This window comes from Anomaloglossus baeobatrachus, chromosome 4 (assembly GCF_048569485.1).
Source record: "Anomaloglossus baeobatrachus isolate aAnoBae1 chromosome 4, aAnoBae1.hap1, whole genome shotgun sequence".
NCBI lineage: Eukaryota > Metazoa > Chordata > Amphibia > Anura > Aromobatidae > Anomaloglossus > Anomaloglossus baeobatrachus.
In genome coordinates, this window is record NC_134356.1 from 652,845,292 (window position 1) to 652,857,414 (window position 12,123).

At 49.1% G+C, this 12,123-nt stretch overlaps 1 non-coding gene across 1 annotated transcript; it reads left to right on the plus strand.

Annotated features, from left to right (window-relative positions):
• Window positions 1-329: 329 nt before the first annotated feature.
• Window positions 330-402, plus strand: TRNAV-AAC (transfer RNA valine (anticodon AAC)). Its single transcript has one exon. It is a non-coding gene; the product is annotated as a tRNA-Val (tRNA).
• The last annotated feature ends 11,721 nt before the right edge of the window (window positions 403-12,123 follow it).

Below are 12,123 nucleotides of genomic sequence, written 5' to 3' on the forward strand. Positions count from 1 at the left end.
CCTTTAATACAAAGTTTGTTGAGGGTACTATTCACTATGAAATAGTGAACTTTCATAAGCACGAAGATCTTGGTTTGCGGTCAGTCCTTGACCATTTATCTCAAATGATGAATTGATAAAAGATAATAATTTAGACAGAGCTTTGCAGGATTATAGTGCACAATCCCACATTAAAGCCGGGCTGTGATTTCAGCTCTTTATGGTCCAGGCAGTATGACTCAGGTGACAGTCGTAATCCGGAATCTCTATGAACATCACAGCAGGTTTAGACAAGACGCTCATTAGTCCATTGTCCAAGCTCAAAAAAGCAACAGAAGAGAGACATGGCAGTTTCTGTAGTGTAGTGGTTATCACGTTCGCCTAACACGCGAAAGGTCCCCGGTTCGAGACCGGGCAGAAACACATTTTATATATATAAATATTCCATTCCATAAAATGTAGCCCTCAACTGCTTTTCAATAGTAGAACCCATTACATTATCTCTGTTTACTAATATTATTATATGAACTTTTTAACCCCTTCACCCCCTGGCGATTTTCCGTTTTTCATGTTCGTTCTTTCCTTCCCTATTTCCAAGAGCCATCATTTTTTTTCTTTTTCTGTCAATATAACCATATGAGGGCTTGTTTTTGGTAAAACAAGTTGTACTTTTTAACAGCACTATTCATTCTTCCCGAAATTGTACTGGAAAAGGGAAACAAAAATTGCAAGTGTGGTGAAACTGCAAAAAAAAGTGCATGATTATTTTGGGGTTTTTTTATTTACTATGCTCCCTTTTTTGAAAAACTGACTTGACAATATAATTCCCCAGGTCGGTATGAGTTTGAAGATGCCAAACATGTATAGTTTTACTATTATCTAAGTGTTGGTAAAAAATTCAGAAATTTATATATATATATATACATATAAAACAAAGAATAGCGCTTTTGTCTCCATTTTCCAAGACCCGTAGCGTTCTCATTTTTTGGGATCTGCGGCTCAGTGATGGCTTATTTTATATCTTGAGCTGTCATTTTTAGGAATCTTTCACATGTTCGTGAAAATCACGCATGTTTTTCACGGACGTGTCAAAGGTGCGTTTTTCCCTCCGTGAGCCATGTTTATGGCACACGTGTGTTCTCAGTGTGTTTCTGCTCACCTGTCCCTGTCATTGCTGTCCGTGGTGCTGATCTACGGTTTCCGGTCCTGCCGACTCCCCGCTGCTGCTGCTTCCGGCTGCAGTGAAGTGAATATGCAATGAGCATAATGAGCGGCGGTCGGAAGCAAGTGACAGCAGCGGCAGAGACTGCAGGGCTGAAGAAGGTGTTATTTTTTTCTCAGACACGTGTGTTTTCTCCGGTGCGTGTCACACGGAACACCTGTGTGTGGTCCGTATAAGGGCCGTGTGACACCCGTGATGCCGGAGAAAAATAGACATGTCTACGTGTGGAGCACACGGGCACACGTATGCTTCATACGTACACACAGTTCATGGCAGAACACGCATGTGAGCGCAGACCCATTGATTTTAATGGGTCTACGTGTGCCCGTGTCTCCGGTACGTGAGGAAACGGACCAAACACGTACCGGAGACACGTACGTGTGAAAGAGGCCATGGGGTATAAAATCCAAGTGTGGTGAAATTGCAAAAATAGTGCAAATGCACTATTGTTTTTGGGGTCTTTTATTTACCACGTTCACTATATGGTAAAACTGATGTACCCATATGATGCCTCATGTCGGTGCGAGTTCATAGACACCAAACATGTATGCTTTTACTTTTATCTAAGGGGTGGAAAAAAATTCAGACATTTGTCAAAAAAAGAACAGCACTTTTGTCACCATTTTCCGAGACCCATAACATTCTCATTTTTTGGAATCCGGGGCTCAGTTATGACTTATTGTGTCTTGAGATGGCGTTTTTAATTATACCCTTTTTGGGTAGATGCGCTGTTTTTATTGCCTCTTATTGCATTTTTAAGAAATGTTGCGGTGAATAAAATAAACGTAATTTCAGCGTTTCTAAATTCTGTCTCGCCACGCCGTGTACCGATCAGATTACTTGATTTTATATTCTGATAGAGCGGGCATTTCTGCATGTGCCGATACCAAATATGTGTAAATTTTTTCTGTTTTATTTTTAATGGGGCAAAAATTTGAACTTTTAGGTTTTTTTTATTTTTTCATATTTTTAAAAACTTTTTTTAACATTTTTTTATTTATTTTACTAATTCCTCTAGGGAAGTGTTCCCCAACTCCAGCCATCAAGGCCCACCAAGAGTGCATGTTTTCAGGATTTCCTTAGTATTGCACAGATGATGATTCCAGCTCCAGTGCATTGCTAAGGAAATCCTGAAAACATGCACTGTTGGTGGGCCTTGAGCGCTGGAGTTGGGGAAAACTTTCCTAAGGAACTTTATCACTGCTCAGTCTCATCAATTGTGCATTTCTGCTGATCAGAGCAGCATCGCTCTGATCAGCAGAAATGCTCATCTCCTGTGAGTGCCAGTGCTCTTTCGGCTCTCACAGGAAGTGAGTCATAGCAACATCAGGGGTCATCAGTTGACCCCGTGTTACAATGACAACAAATTGGCGCCCCGTAATCACATCACGGGGCCGTCAATGGCGGCAGGGAATGGTTTAATCCCTGCTGCGGCCCTTTAAACCCTGCTGTCATTATTTAACAGCGCGATCTAAGTTATGGTTATCTCCAATCCACCTGAACCTATTAGCCACGCATGTCTGCTGATTAGGTTAGCAGACATGTGTGGGGACTACCACGGGCTTACCACCGCAGCCCACGGTAATCAGAGTAAAGCAAGTACACACCAATTTTTTCATGAAGGCGTTAAATAGGGAACTTTCATAAACAAAAAGGCCTTGGTTTGGGGTCACTCTTTGACCATTTCTCTCAACCAATGAATTAATAAAACTATAATAATTTAGACCGAGCTTAAACCCACGTTAAAGCCGGGCTGTGATTCCAGCTCTCCGTGGTATGGGCAGTATGACTCAGGTGACAGCCGTAATCCGGTGTCTCCATGAACATCACAGCAGGTTTATACACGATGCTCAGGAGACCATTGTCCAAGCTCGAAAGAGCAACAGAAGACAAACATAGAAGTTTCTGTAGTGTAGTGGTTATCACGTTCGCCTAACACGCGAAAGGTCCCCGGTTCGAGACCGGGCAAAAACACATTTTTACATATACAACCTTACATTGTATAACATGTAGCCCTCAACTGCTTTTCAATAGTCGAACCCATTACATTATATCTGTTTACTAATATTATTATATGAACTTTTTAACCCCTTCAACCCCTGGCGATTTTCCGTTTTTTCATGTTCGTTCTTTCCTTCCCTACTTCCAAGAGCCATGATTTTTTTTATTTTTCCGTCAATATAACCATATGAAGGCTTGTTTTTGGTAAAACGAGTTGTACTTTTTAACAGCACTATTCATTCTTCCCGAAATTGTACTGGAAAAGGGGAAAAAAATTGCAAGTGTGGTGAAACTGCAAAAAAAGTGCATGATTATTTTGTTGCTTTTTTTTATTTACTGTGTTCCCTTTTTTGAAAAACTGACTTGACAATATAATTCCCCAGGTCGGTATGAGTTTGAAGATGCCAAACATGTATAGTTTTACTATTATCTAAGTGTTGGTAAAAAATTCAGAAATTTCTATATATATATATATATATATATATATATATATATATATAGATATATATATAGATATATATATAGATATATATATATAAAAAAAAAAAAAGAATAGCGCTTTTGTCTCCATTTTCCAAGACCCGTAGCGTTCTCATTTTTTGGGATCTGCGGCTCAGTGATGGCTTATTTTATATCTTGAGCTGTCAGTTTTACGCCTCTTTCACACGTCCGTAAAAATCACGCATGTTTTTCACGAGCGTGTCAAAGGTGCGTTTTTCCCTACGTGAGCCGTGTTTATGGCACATGTGTGTTCTCAGTGTGTTATCCGTGGTAACACACGGAGAACGGGAACTTTCTGCTCACTGGTCTCTGTCGTCGCTGTCCGTGGTGCTGATCTACGGTCTCCGGTCCTGCCGACTCCCCACTGCTGCTGCTTCCGGCCTCAGTGAAGTAAATATGCAATGAGCATAATGAGCGGCGGTCGGAAGCAAGTGACAGCAGCAGCAGAGACAGGAGGGCTGGAGAAGGTGAGTAAAGATTTGTTATTTTTTTCTCAGACACATGTGTTTTCTCCGGTGCGGGTCACACGGAACACCTCTGTGTGGTCCGTATAAGGGCTGTGTGACACCCGTGATGCCGGAGAAAAATGGACATGTCTACGTGTGGAGCACACGGGCACACGTATGCTTCATACGTACACACGGTCCATGGCAGAACACGCACGTGAGCGCAGACCCATTGATTTTAATGGGCCTACGTGTGCCCGTGTCTCCGGTACGTGAGGAAACGGACCAAACACGTACCGGAGACACATACGTGTGAAAGAGGCCTTAATTATACCATGGGATATGTGGTGCCCTGGACAAGCCAGGTCGTCACAGAACTACACCAACACACCCCACACCCCGGTTAGGCACACTGAAGCCAAACACAAAATCCTTGAACCCGATTGAAGGCAACCGCTCAAACCGTAGAGGGAAACACAGTCACCGCCAAGGCTACAGTTTCCAGGGCCAGAGCCTGCGGGCAAAAGGGGCTCCCTCAGCCTCCATCCAAGCTGGGGAGCGGGTTACCGGTGGGAAGCCATTGGAACCGTAACACAACACATTTGCAGGGAAAGGCAGTCACCATCAACCTGCCGGGAGGAGAATCACCGCAGCCGTCTGTGGGACCCGTCCATCCAGCCGTTTATTTTACCGGAGACTTTGCATTCGTCATTGGCTGAGTGAGTACCACCGTGCCGTGCGGCACAGCGCTGTCCCTGTGACCCTGCACCTCACCAGGCCCTGTAACCCGCCTGCCATACATCCCTACCTCCTTCACCGGGCCCCGGGACAACCAACCCCCTATCCACGAAGGGGAGAACCAACATCCAAGCTGCTCCCCGTCATCGCTCCCGGGATCCCTGTCCAGAGCAGCGGTGGTGTCACCAATCTCACCACAACCGTGGGTGGCGTCACGGACAATATCCCTAAACCCAAACCACCCCCTTTCACTCACGGGCGAGGAACGCCGCTGGAGTCCCCGGGATCCGGCCCACCGCTCGAGCCACCACCGAGCAGCAGCAACAGCAGCCGGACCCGAGCAGTGGGTGAGCGCGGCGTCCCCTCCTCCGCTCGCGACAACTTGGCATCACGAACAGGATCTTACCGCTCTGCCGTCTGGTAGAGGTGCGCCTTGTGACCGCCGGAGGCGTCCGGCCGAAAATTTTGAGAAGCCGCCATTTTGGGCGCGAAAAGCCCCCGCTCAAGCGTCTCCTCGAGCAGTGGAGCCGCGAAAATCAAGACCCCGCCCCTGTAGAGGAGGAGCCGGACAAAGACTAAGGGGGACAGATGGCGGCCGGCCGCGGGTAGCTGAGGCTGTAGAAACGGGATGGAAGATGTCGGCTCCCGAGTTTGATGCTAGCCTCGCGCCAACTGATGGAGCGGCGGCGCCCGCGGGGCAGAGGAAGGTGAGATGGCTGCAGCCCCTACCCCGGTCACAGGAGCAGCGGGCCCCGAGAATGCGGCAGTAATTCCCCGCGCGGCAACTGACAGCGGCCCGCCTGCCACAGGGAGGAGGTCTGCCCCGGCAATCCACCCGACCGTGACAGGAGTGGCGGCCGGCGCAGAAGACCCAGGGTGCGCTAGCTCGGGACAGGAGACGACAGATGGAAGTAGCTCGGGGGAAGATACGGAGTCCCTGTCGGAAGGTGAGGCCCCGCTCGTCATTCGCGCCTTCGGAGACACGTGGATGGCACGCTGCAGGTACTGCCGGCAGTGGGGGCATTTTGCAGGTCAGTGCCCTGCAACTGGCCGGCCTTGAAGTAAGAAAAGTTAAAGCATGGTAGCGGTTCCCGGTTACCTTGCTGTCGGTCCCCATTGGGACTCTACTGACGTTCCAGACGGCCCTCAAGGCTAAGGAGTCCGGTTGGAGGAGCAGTCGTACCCGCATCATCGGCAGCTGAAAATGGAGAAATGTGGGACAGTGTCACCCCTGTGGGAGGGTGGCGTTGGGGGCTCGTGCTGTTCGGTGGTGGACTGTGGGAAAGCTGCCGGAGGAAGCTGTACCGGAGCCAAGCGTTGTGGATGGCCCCTGGGACCCAGCTGACAGTCCCCGTCGGGACTCTACGGCAAGTCTCCGTTGAGACCCTACAGTTTTGTTTGTGGTAGCCCGTTGGCTACGAAGCACTGTTGTCCCCGTAGGGACTGTCCTTAATCCTTGCGTAAGGAACTGCTTACGGACAAGCCCAAGAACTTGCAGGGCAACCACGAACTTGTGGAATGTAAATAAAAATGTTGGGCTTGAAACCGTGACCGCCTCCGGAGAGGCTGATTTGGAGGATGGGCCTGGAGGAAAGGGATGGCCCAGGCCCGCCACTACCGTAACCGGTGGCGATCCTCCGGGGGGTTCAGGGGTCCCCATGGACGCGGGTCCCCTGAAAGAGACAGAACCCGCTCGTGCAACTTGGTGCTGGACTGGGGTCAAGGGGTGCTGCCCATTTGCTTAGGGGCAGCATCAGGGCCAGGTTGCTTGGGTGGGAGAAGAGTGGAAGCCGTAACCGTATTTATTAAAAATGTTGGTAACGTTTAAGAAATGTGCCTCCCGATGTGGGAAGATTGAAAAATGCTTGTTTTACATGTTTACCGTTTTATATCTTTTTACAGTTTGTGAAAAATAAAACCGGTGATGGACGGGCAGCCCTCGGATGGTCTGCATTTTACTAAGGGGGAATGTGGCGCCCTGGACAAGCCAGGTCGTCACAGAACTACATCAACACATCCCACACCCCGGTTAGGCACACCGAAGCCAAACACAAAATCCTTGTTGCCTTCCTCCAGGGGCTGATGTCCACACCAGGGGGTGGGCCAAGCGGTTGGTCCCGCCCACCGAGGAGTTCACAGTCCTGGAGGCGGGAAAATGAGAGAGGGCAGATAGAGTTTGAAGTGGAAGGGAAAGGAAGTAAAGTGGTAGAGGAGCAGTCTGAAGGCGGTCCGGGTGTGTGGCCCGGACGGAACAGCAAGGTTGGCAGACGGTGGTGACTGTCTGCAGGAGAGGCTAATTGGAGCAAACCGTATGGACTGTGGACGGGCGGTGGCCCGGCGGTACCGGATCGGAGAGTAAAGAGAAGCCAGCACCATCCGGCAGGGCATACGGACCCCGACCAGGCTAGGAGTCGCCGTTAAAATTGTCAAATCCGTTAGCGAAGGGAACCTTCGGGGTTTCCCAGCAGTCAAGACCCGATTGAAGGCAACCGCTCAAACCGTAGAGGGAAACACAGTCACCGCCAAGGCTACAGTTCCCAGGGCCAGAGCCTGCGGGCAAAAGGGGCTCCCTCAGCCTCCATCCAAGCTGGGGAGCGGGTTACCGGTGGGAAGCCATTGGAACCATAACACAACACAGGTGCAGGGAAAGGCAGTCACCATCAACCTGCCGGGAGGAGAAACACCGCAGCCGTCTGTGGGATCCGTCCATCCAGCCGTTTGTTTGACTGGAGACTTTGCATTCGTCATTGGCTGAGTGAGTACCACCGTGCCGTGCGGCACAGCGCTGCCCCCGCGACCCTGCACCTCACCAGGCCCCATAACCCGCCTGCCATACATCCCTACCTCCCTCACCGGGCCCCGGGACAACCAACCCCCTACCCACGGAGGGGAGAACCAACATCCAAGCTGCTCCCAGTCATCGCTCCCGGGATCCCCGTCCAGAGCAGTGGTGGTGTCACCAATCTCACCACAACCGTGGGTGGCGTCACGGACAATATCCCTAAACCCAAACCACCCCCTTTCACTCACGGGTGAGGAACGCCGCTCGAGTCTCCGGAATCCGGCCCACCGCTCGAGCCACCACCGAGCAGCAGCAGCAGCCGGACCTGAGCAGTGGGTGAGCGCGGCGTCCCCTCCTCCGCCCGCGACAGATATAAAATCCAAGTCTGGTGAGATTGCAAAAATAGTGCAAATGCACTATTGTTTTTGGGGTCTTTTATTTACCACGTTCACTATATGGTAAAACTGAAGTGCCCATATGATGCCTCACGTCGGTGCGAGTTCATAGATAGCAAACATGTATGCTTTTAGTTTTATCTAAGGGGTGGAAAAAAATTCAGACATTTGTCAAAAAAAGAACAGCACTTTTGTCACCATTTTCCGAGACCCTTAACACTCTCATTTTTTGGAATCCGGGGCTCAGTTATGACTTATTGTGTCTTGAGATGGCGTTTTTAATTATACCCTTTTTGGGTAGATGTGCTGTTTTGATTGCCTCTTATTGCATTTTTAAGAAATGCTGCGGTAAACAAAAAAACGTTATTTAAGCGTTTGGAATTTTTGTCTCGCCACGCCGTGTACCGATCAGATTACTTGATTTTATAATTTTATAGAGCGGGCATTTCTGCATACGGCGATACCAAATATGTGTATATTTTTTCTGTTTTATTTTCAATGGGGCAAATGGGGGGTGATTTGAACTTTTAGTGTTTTTTTATTTTTTCATATTTTTAAAAACTTTTCTTAACATTTTTTATTTATTTTACTAATTCCCCTAGGGAAGTGTTCCCCAACTCCAGCCATCAAGGCCCACCAAGAGTGCATATTTTCAGGATTTCTTTAGTATTGCACAGATGATGATTACAACTCCAGTGCATTGCTAAGGAAATCCTGAAAACATGCACTGTTGGTGGGCCTTGAGCGCTGGAGTTGGGGAAAACTTTCCTAGGGAACTTTATCACTGCTCAGTCTCATCAATTGGGCATTTCTGCTGATCAGAGCCGCATCGCTCTGATCAGCAGAAATGCTCATCTCCTGTGAGTGCCAGTGCTCTTTCGCCTCTCACAGGAAGTGAGTCATGGCAACATCAGGGGTTATCAGTTGACCCCGTGTTACAATGGCAACACATTGGCGCCCCGTAATCACATCACGGGGCCGTCAATGGCGGCAGTGAATGGTTTAATCCCTGCTGCGGTTTTTTAAACCCTGCTGTCATTATTTAACAGCGCGATCTAAGTTAAGGTTATCTCCAATCCACCTGAACCTATTAGCCACGCATGTCTGCTGATTAGGTTAGCAGACATGTGCGGTGACTACCACGGGCTTACCACCGCAGCCCACGGTAATCAGAGTAAAGCAAGTACATACCAATTTTTTCGTGAAGGCGTTAAATAGGGAACTATCATAAACAAAAAGGCCTTGGTTTGGGGTCACTCTTTGACCATTTCTCTCAACCAATGAATTAATAAAACTATAATAATTTAGACCGATCTTAAACCCACGTTAAAGCCGGGCTGTGATTCCAGCTCTCCGTGGTATGGGCAGTATGACTCAGGTGACAGCCGTAATCCGGCATCTCTATGAACATCACAGCAGGTTTATACACGACGCTCAGGAGACCATTGTCCAAGCTCGAAAGAGCAACAGAAGCCAGACATTATAGTTTCTGTAGTGTAGTGGTTATCACGTTCGCCTAACATGCGAAAGGTCCCCGGTTCGAGACCAGGCAAAAACACATTTTTACATATACGACCTTACATTGTATAACATGTAGCCCTCAACTGCTTTTCAATAGTCGAACCCATTACATTATCTCTGTTTTCTAATATCATATGAACTTTTTAACCCCTTCAACCCCTGGCGATTTTCCATTTTTTCATGTTTGTTCTTTCCTTCCCTACTTCCAAGAGCCATGATTTTTTTTATTTTTCCGTCAATATAACCATATGAGGGCTTGTTTTTGGTAAAACGAGTTGTACTTTTTAACAACACTATTCATTCTGCCCGAAATTGTACTGGAAAAGGGGAAAAAAATTGCAAGTAAGGTGAAACTGCAAAAAAAGTGCATGATTATTTTGTTGCTTTTTTTTATTTACTGTGTTCCCTTTTTTGAAAAACTGACTTGACAATGTAATTCCCCAGGTCGGTATGAGTTTGAAGATGCTAAACATGTATAGTTTTACTATTATCTAAGTGTTGGTAAAAAATTCAGAAATTTATATATATATATATATATATATATATATATATAAATAAAAAGAATAGCGCTTTTGTCTCCATTTTCCAAGACCCGTAGCGTTCTCATTTTTTGGGATCTGCAGCTCAGTGATGGCTTATTTTATATCTTGAGCTGTCAGTTTTACGCCTCTTTCACACGTCCGTAAAAATCACGCATGTTTTTCACGGGCGTGTGAAAGGTGCGTTTTTCCCTACGTGAGCCGTGTTTATGGCACATGTGTATTCTCAGTGTGTTATCCGTGGTAACACACGGAGAACGGGAACTTTCTGCTCACTGGTCCCTGGCGTCGCTGTCCGTGGTGCTGATCTACGGTCTCCGGTCCTGCCGACTCCCCGCTGCTGCTGCTTCCGGCCGCAGTGAAGTAAATATGCAATGAGCATAATGAGCGGCGGTCAGACGCAAGTGACAGCAGCAGCAGAGACAGGAGGGCTGGAGAAGGTGAGTAAAGATTTGTTATTTTTTTCTCAGACACATGTGTTTTCTCCGGTGCATGTCACACGGAACACCTCTGTGTGGTCCGTATAAGGGCCGTGTGACACCCGTGATGGCGGAGAAAAATGGACATGTCTACGTGTGGAGCACACGGGCACACGTATGCTTCATACGTACACACGGTCCATGGCAGAACACGCACGTGAGCGCAGACCCATTGATTTTAACGGGTCTACGTGTGCCCGTGTCTCCGGTACGTGAGGAAACGGACCAAACACGTACCGGAGACACGTACGTGTGAACGAGGCCTTAATTATACCATGGGATATGTGGTGCCCTGGACAAGCCAGGTCGTCACAGAACTACACCAACACACCCCACACCCCGGTTAGGCACACCGAAGCCAAACACAAAATCCTTGTTGCCTTCCTCCAGGGGCTGATGTCCACACCAGGGGGTGGGCCAGGCGGTTGGTCCCGCCCACCGAGGAGTTCACAGTCTTGGAGGCGGGAAAAGAAGAGAGGGCAGATAGAGTTTGAAGTGGAAGGGAGAGGAAGTAAAGTGGTAGAGGAGCAGTCTGAAGGCGGTCCGGGTGTGTGGCCCGGATGGAACAGCAAGGTTGGCAGACGGTGGTGACCGTCTGCAGGAGAGGCTAATTGGAGCAAACCGTATGGACCGTGGACGGGCGGTGGCCCGGCGGTACCGGATCGGAGAGTAAAGAGAAGCCAGCACCATCCGGCAGGGCTTACGGACCCCGACCAGGCTAGGAGTCGCCGTTAAAATTGTCAAATCCGTTAGCGAAGGGAACCTCCTGGGTTTCCCAGCAGTCAAGACCCGACTGAAGGCAACCGCTCAAACCATAGAAGAAAACACAGTCACCGCCAAGGCTACAGTTTCCAGGGCCAGAGCCTGCGGGCAAAAGGGGCTCCCTCAGCCTCCATCCAAGCTGGGGAGCGGGTTACCGGTGGGAAGCCATTGGAACCGTAACACAACACATTTGCAGGGAAAGGCAGTCACCATCAACCTGCCGGGAGGAGAAACACCGCAGCCGTCTGTGGGACCCGTCCATCCAGCCGTTTATTTTACCGGAGACTTTGCATTCGTCATTGGCTGAGTGAGTACCACCGTGCCGTGCGGCACAGCGCTGTCCCTGCGACCCTGCACCTCACCAGGCCCTGTAACCCGCCTGCCATACATCCCTACCTCCTTCACCAGGCCCCGGGACAACCAACCCCCTACCCACGGAGGGGAGAACCAACATCCAAGCTGCTCCCCGTCATCACTCCCGGGATCCCTGTCCAGAGCAGCGGTGGTGTCACCAATCTCACCACAACCGTGGGTGGCATCACGGACAATATCCCTAAACCCAAACCACCCCCTTTCACTCACGGGCGAGGATCGCCGCTCGAGTCCCCGGGATCTGGCCCACCGCTCGAGCCACCACCGAGCAGCAGCAACAGCAGCCGGACCCGAGCAGTGGGTGAGCGCGGCGTCCCCTCCTCCACCCGCGACAACTTGGCATCACGAACAGGATCTTACCGCTCTGCCGTCTGGTAGAGGTGCGC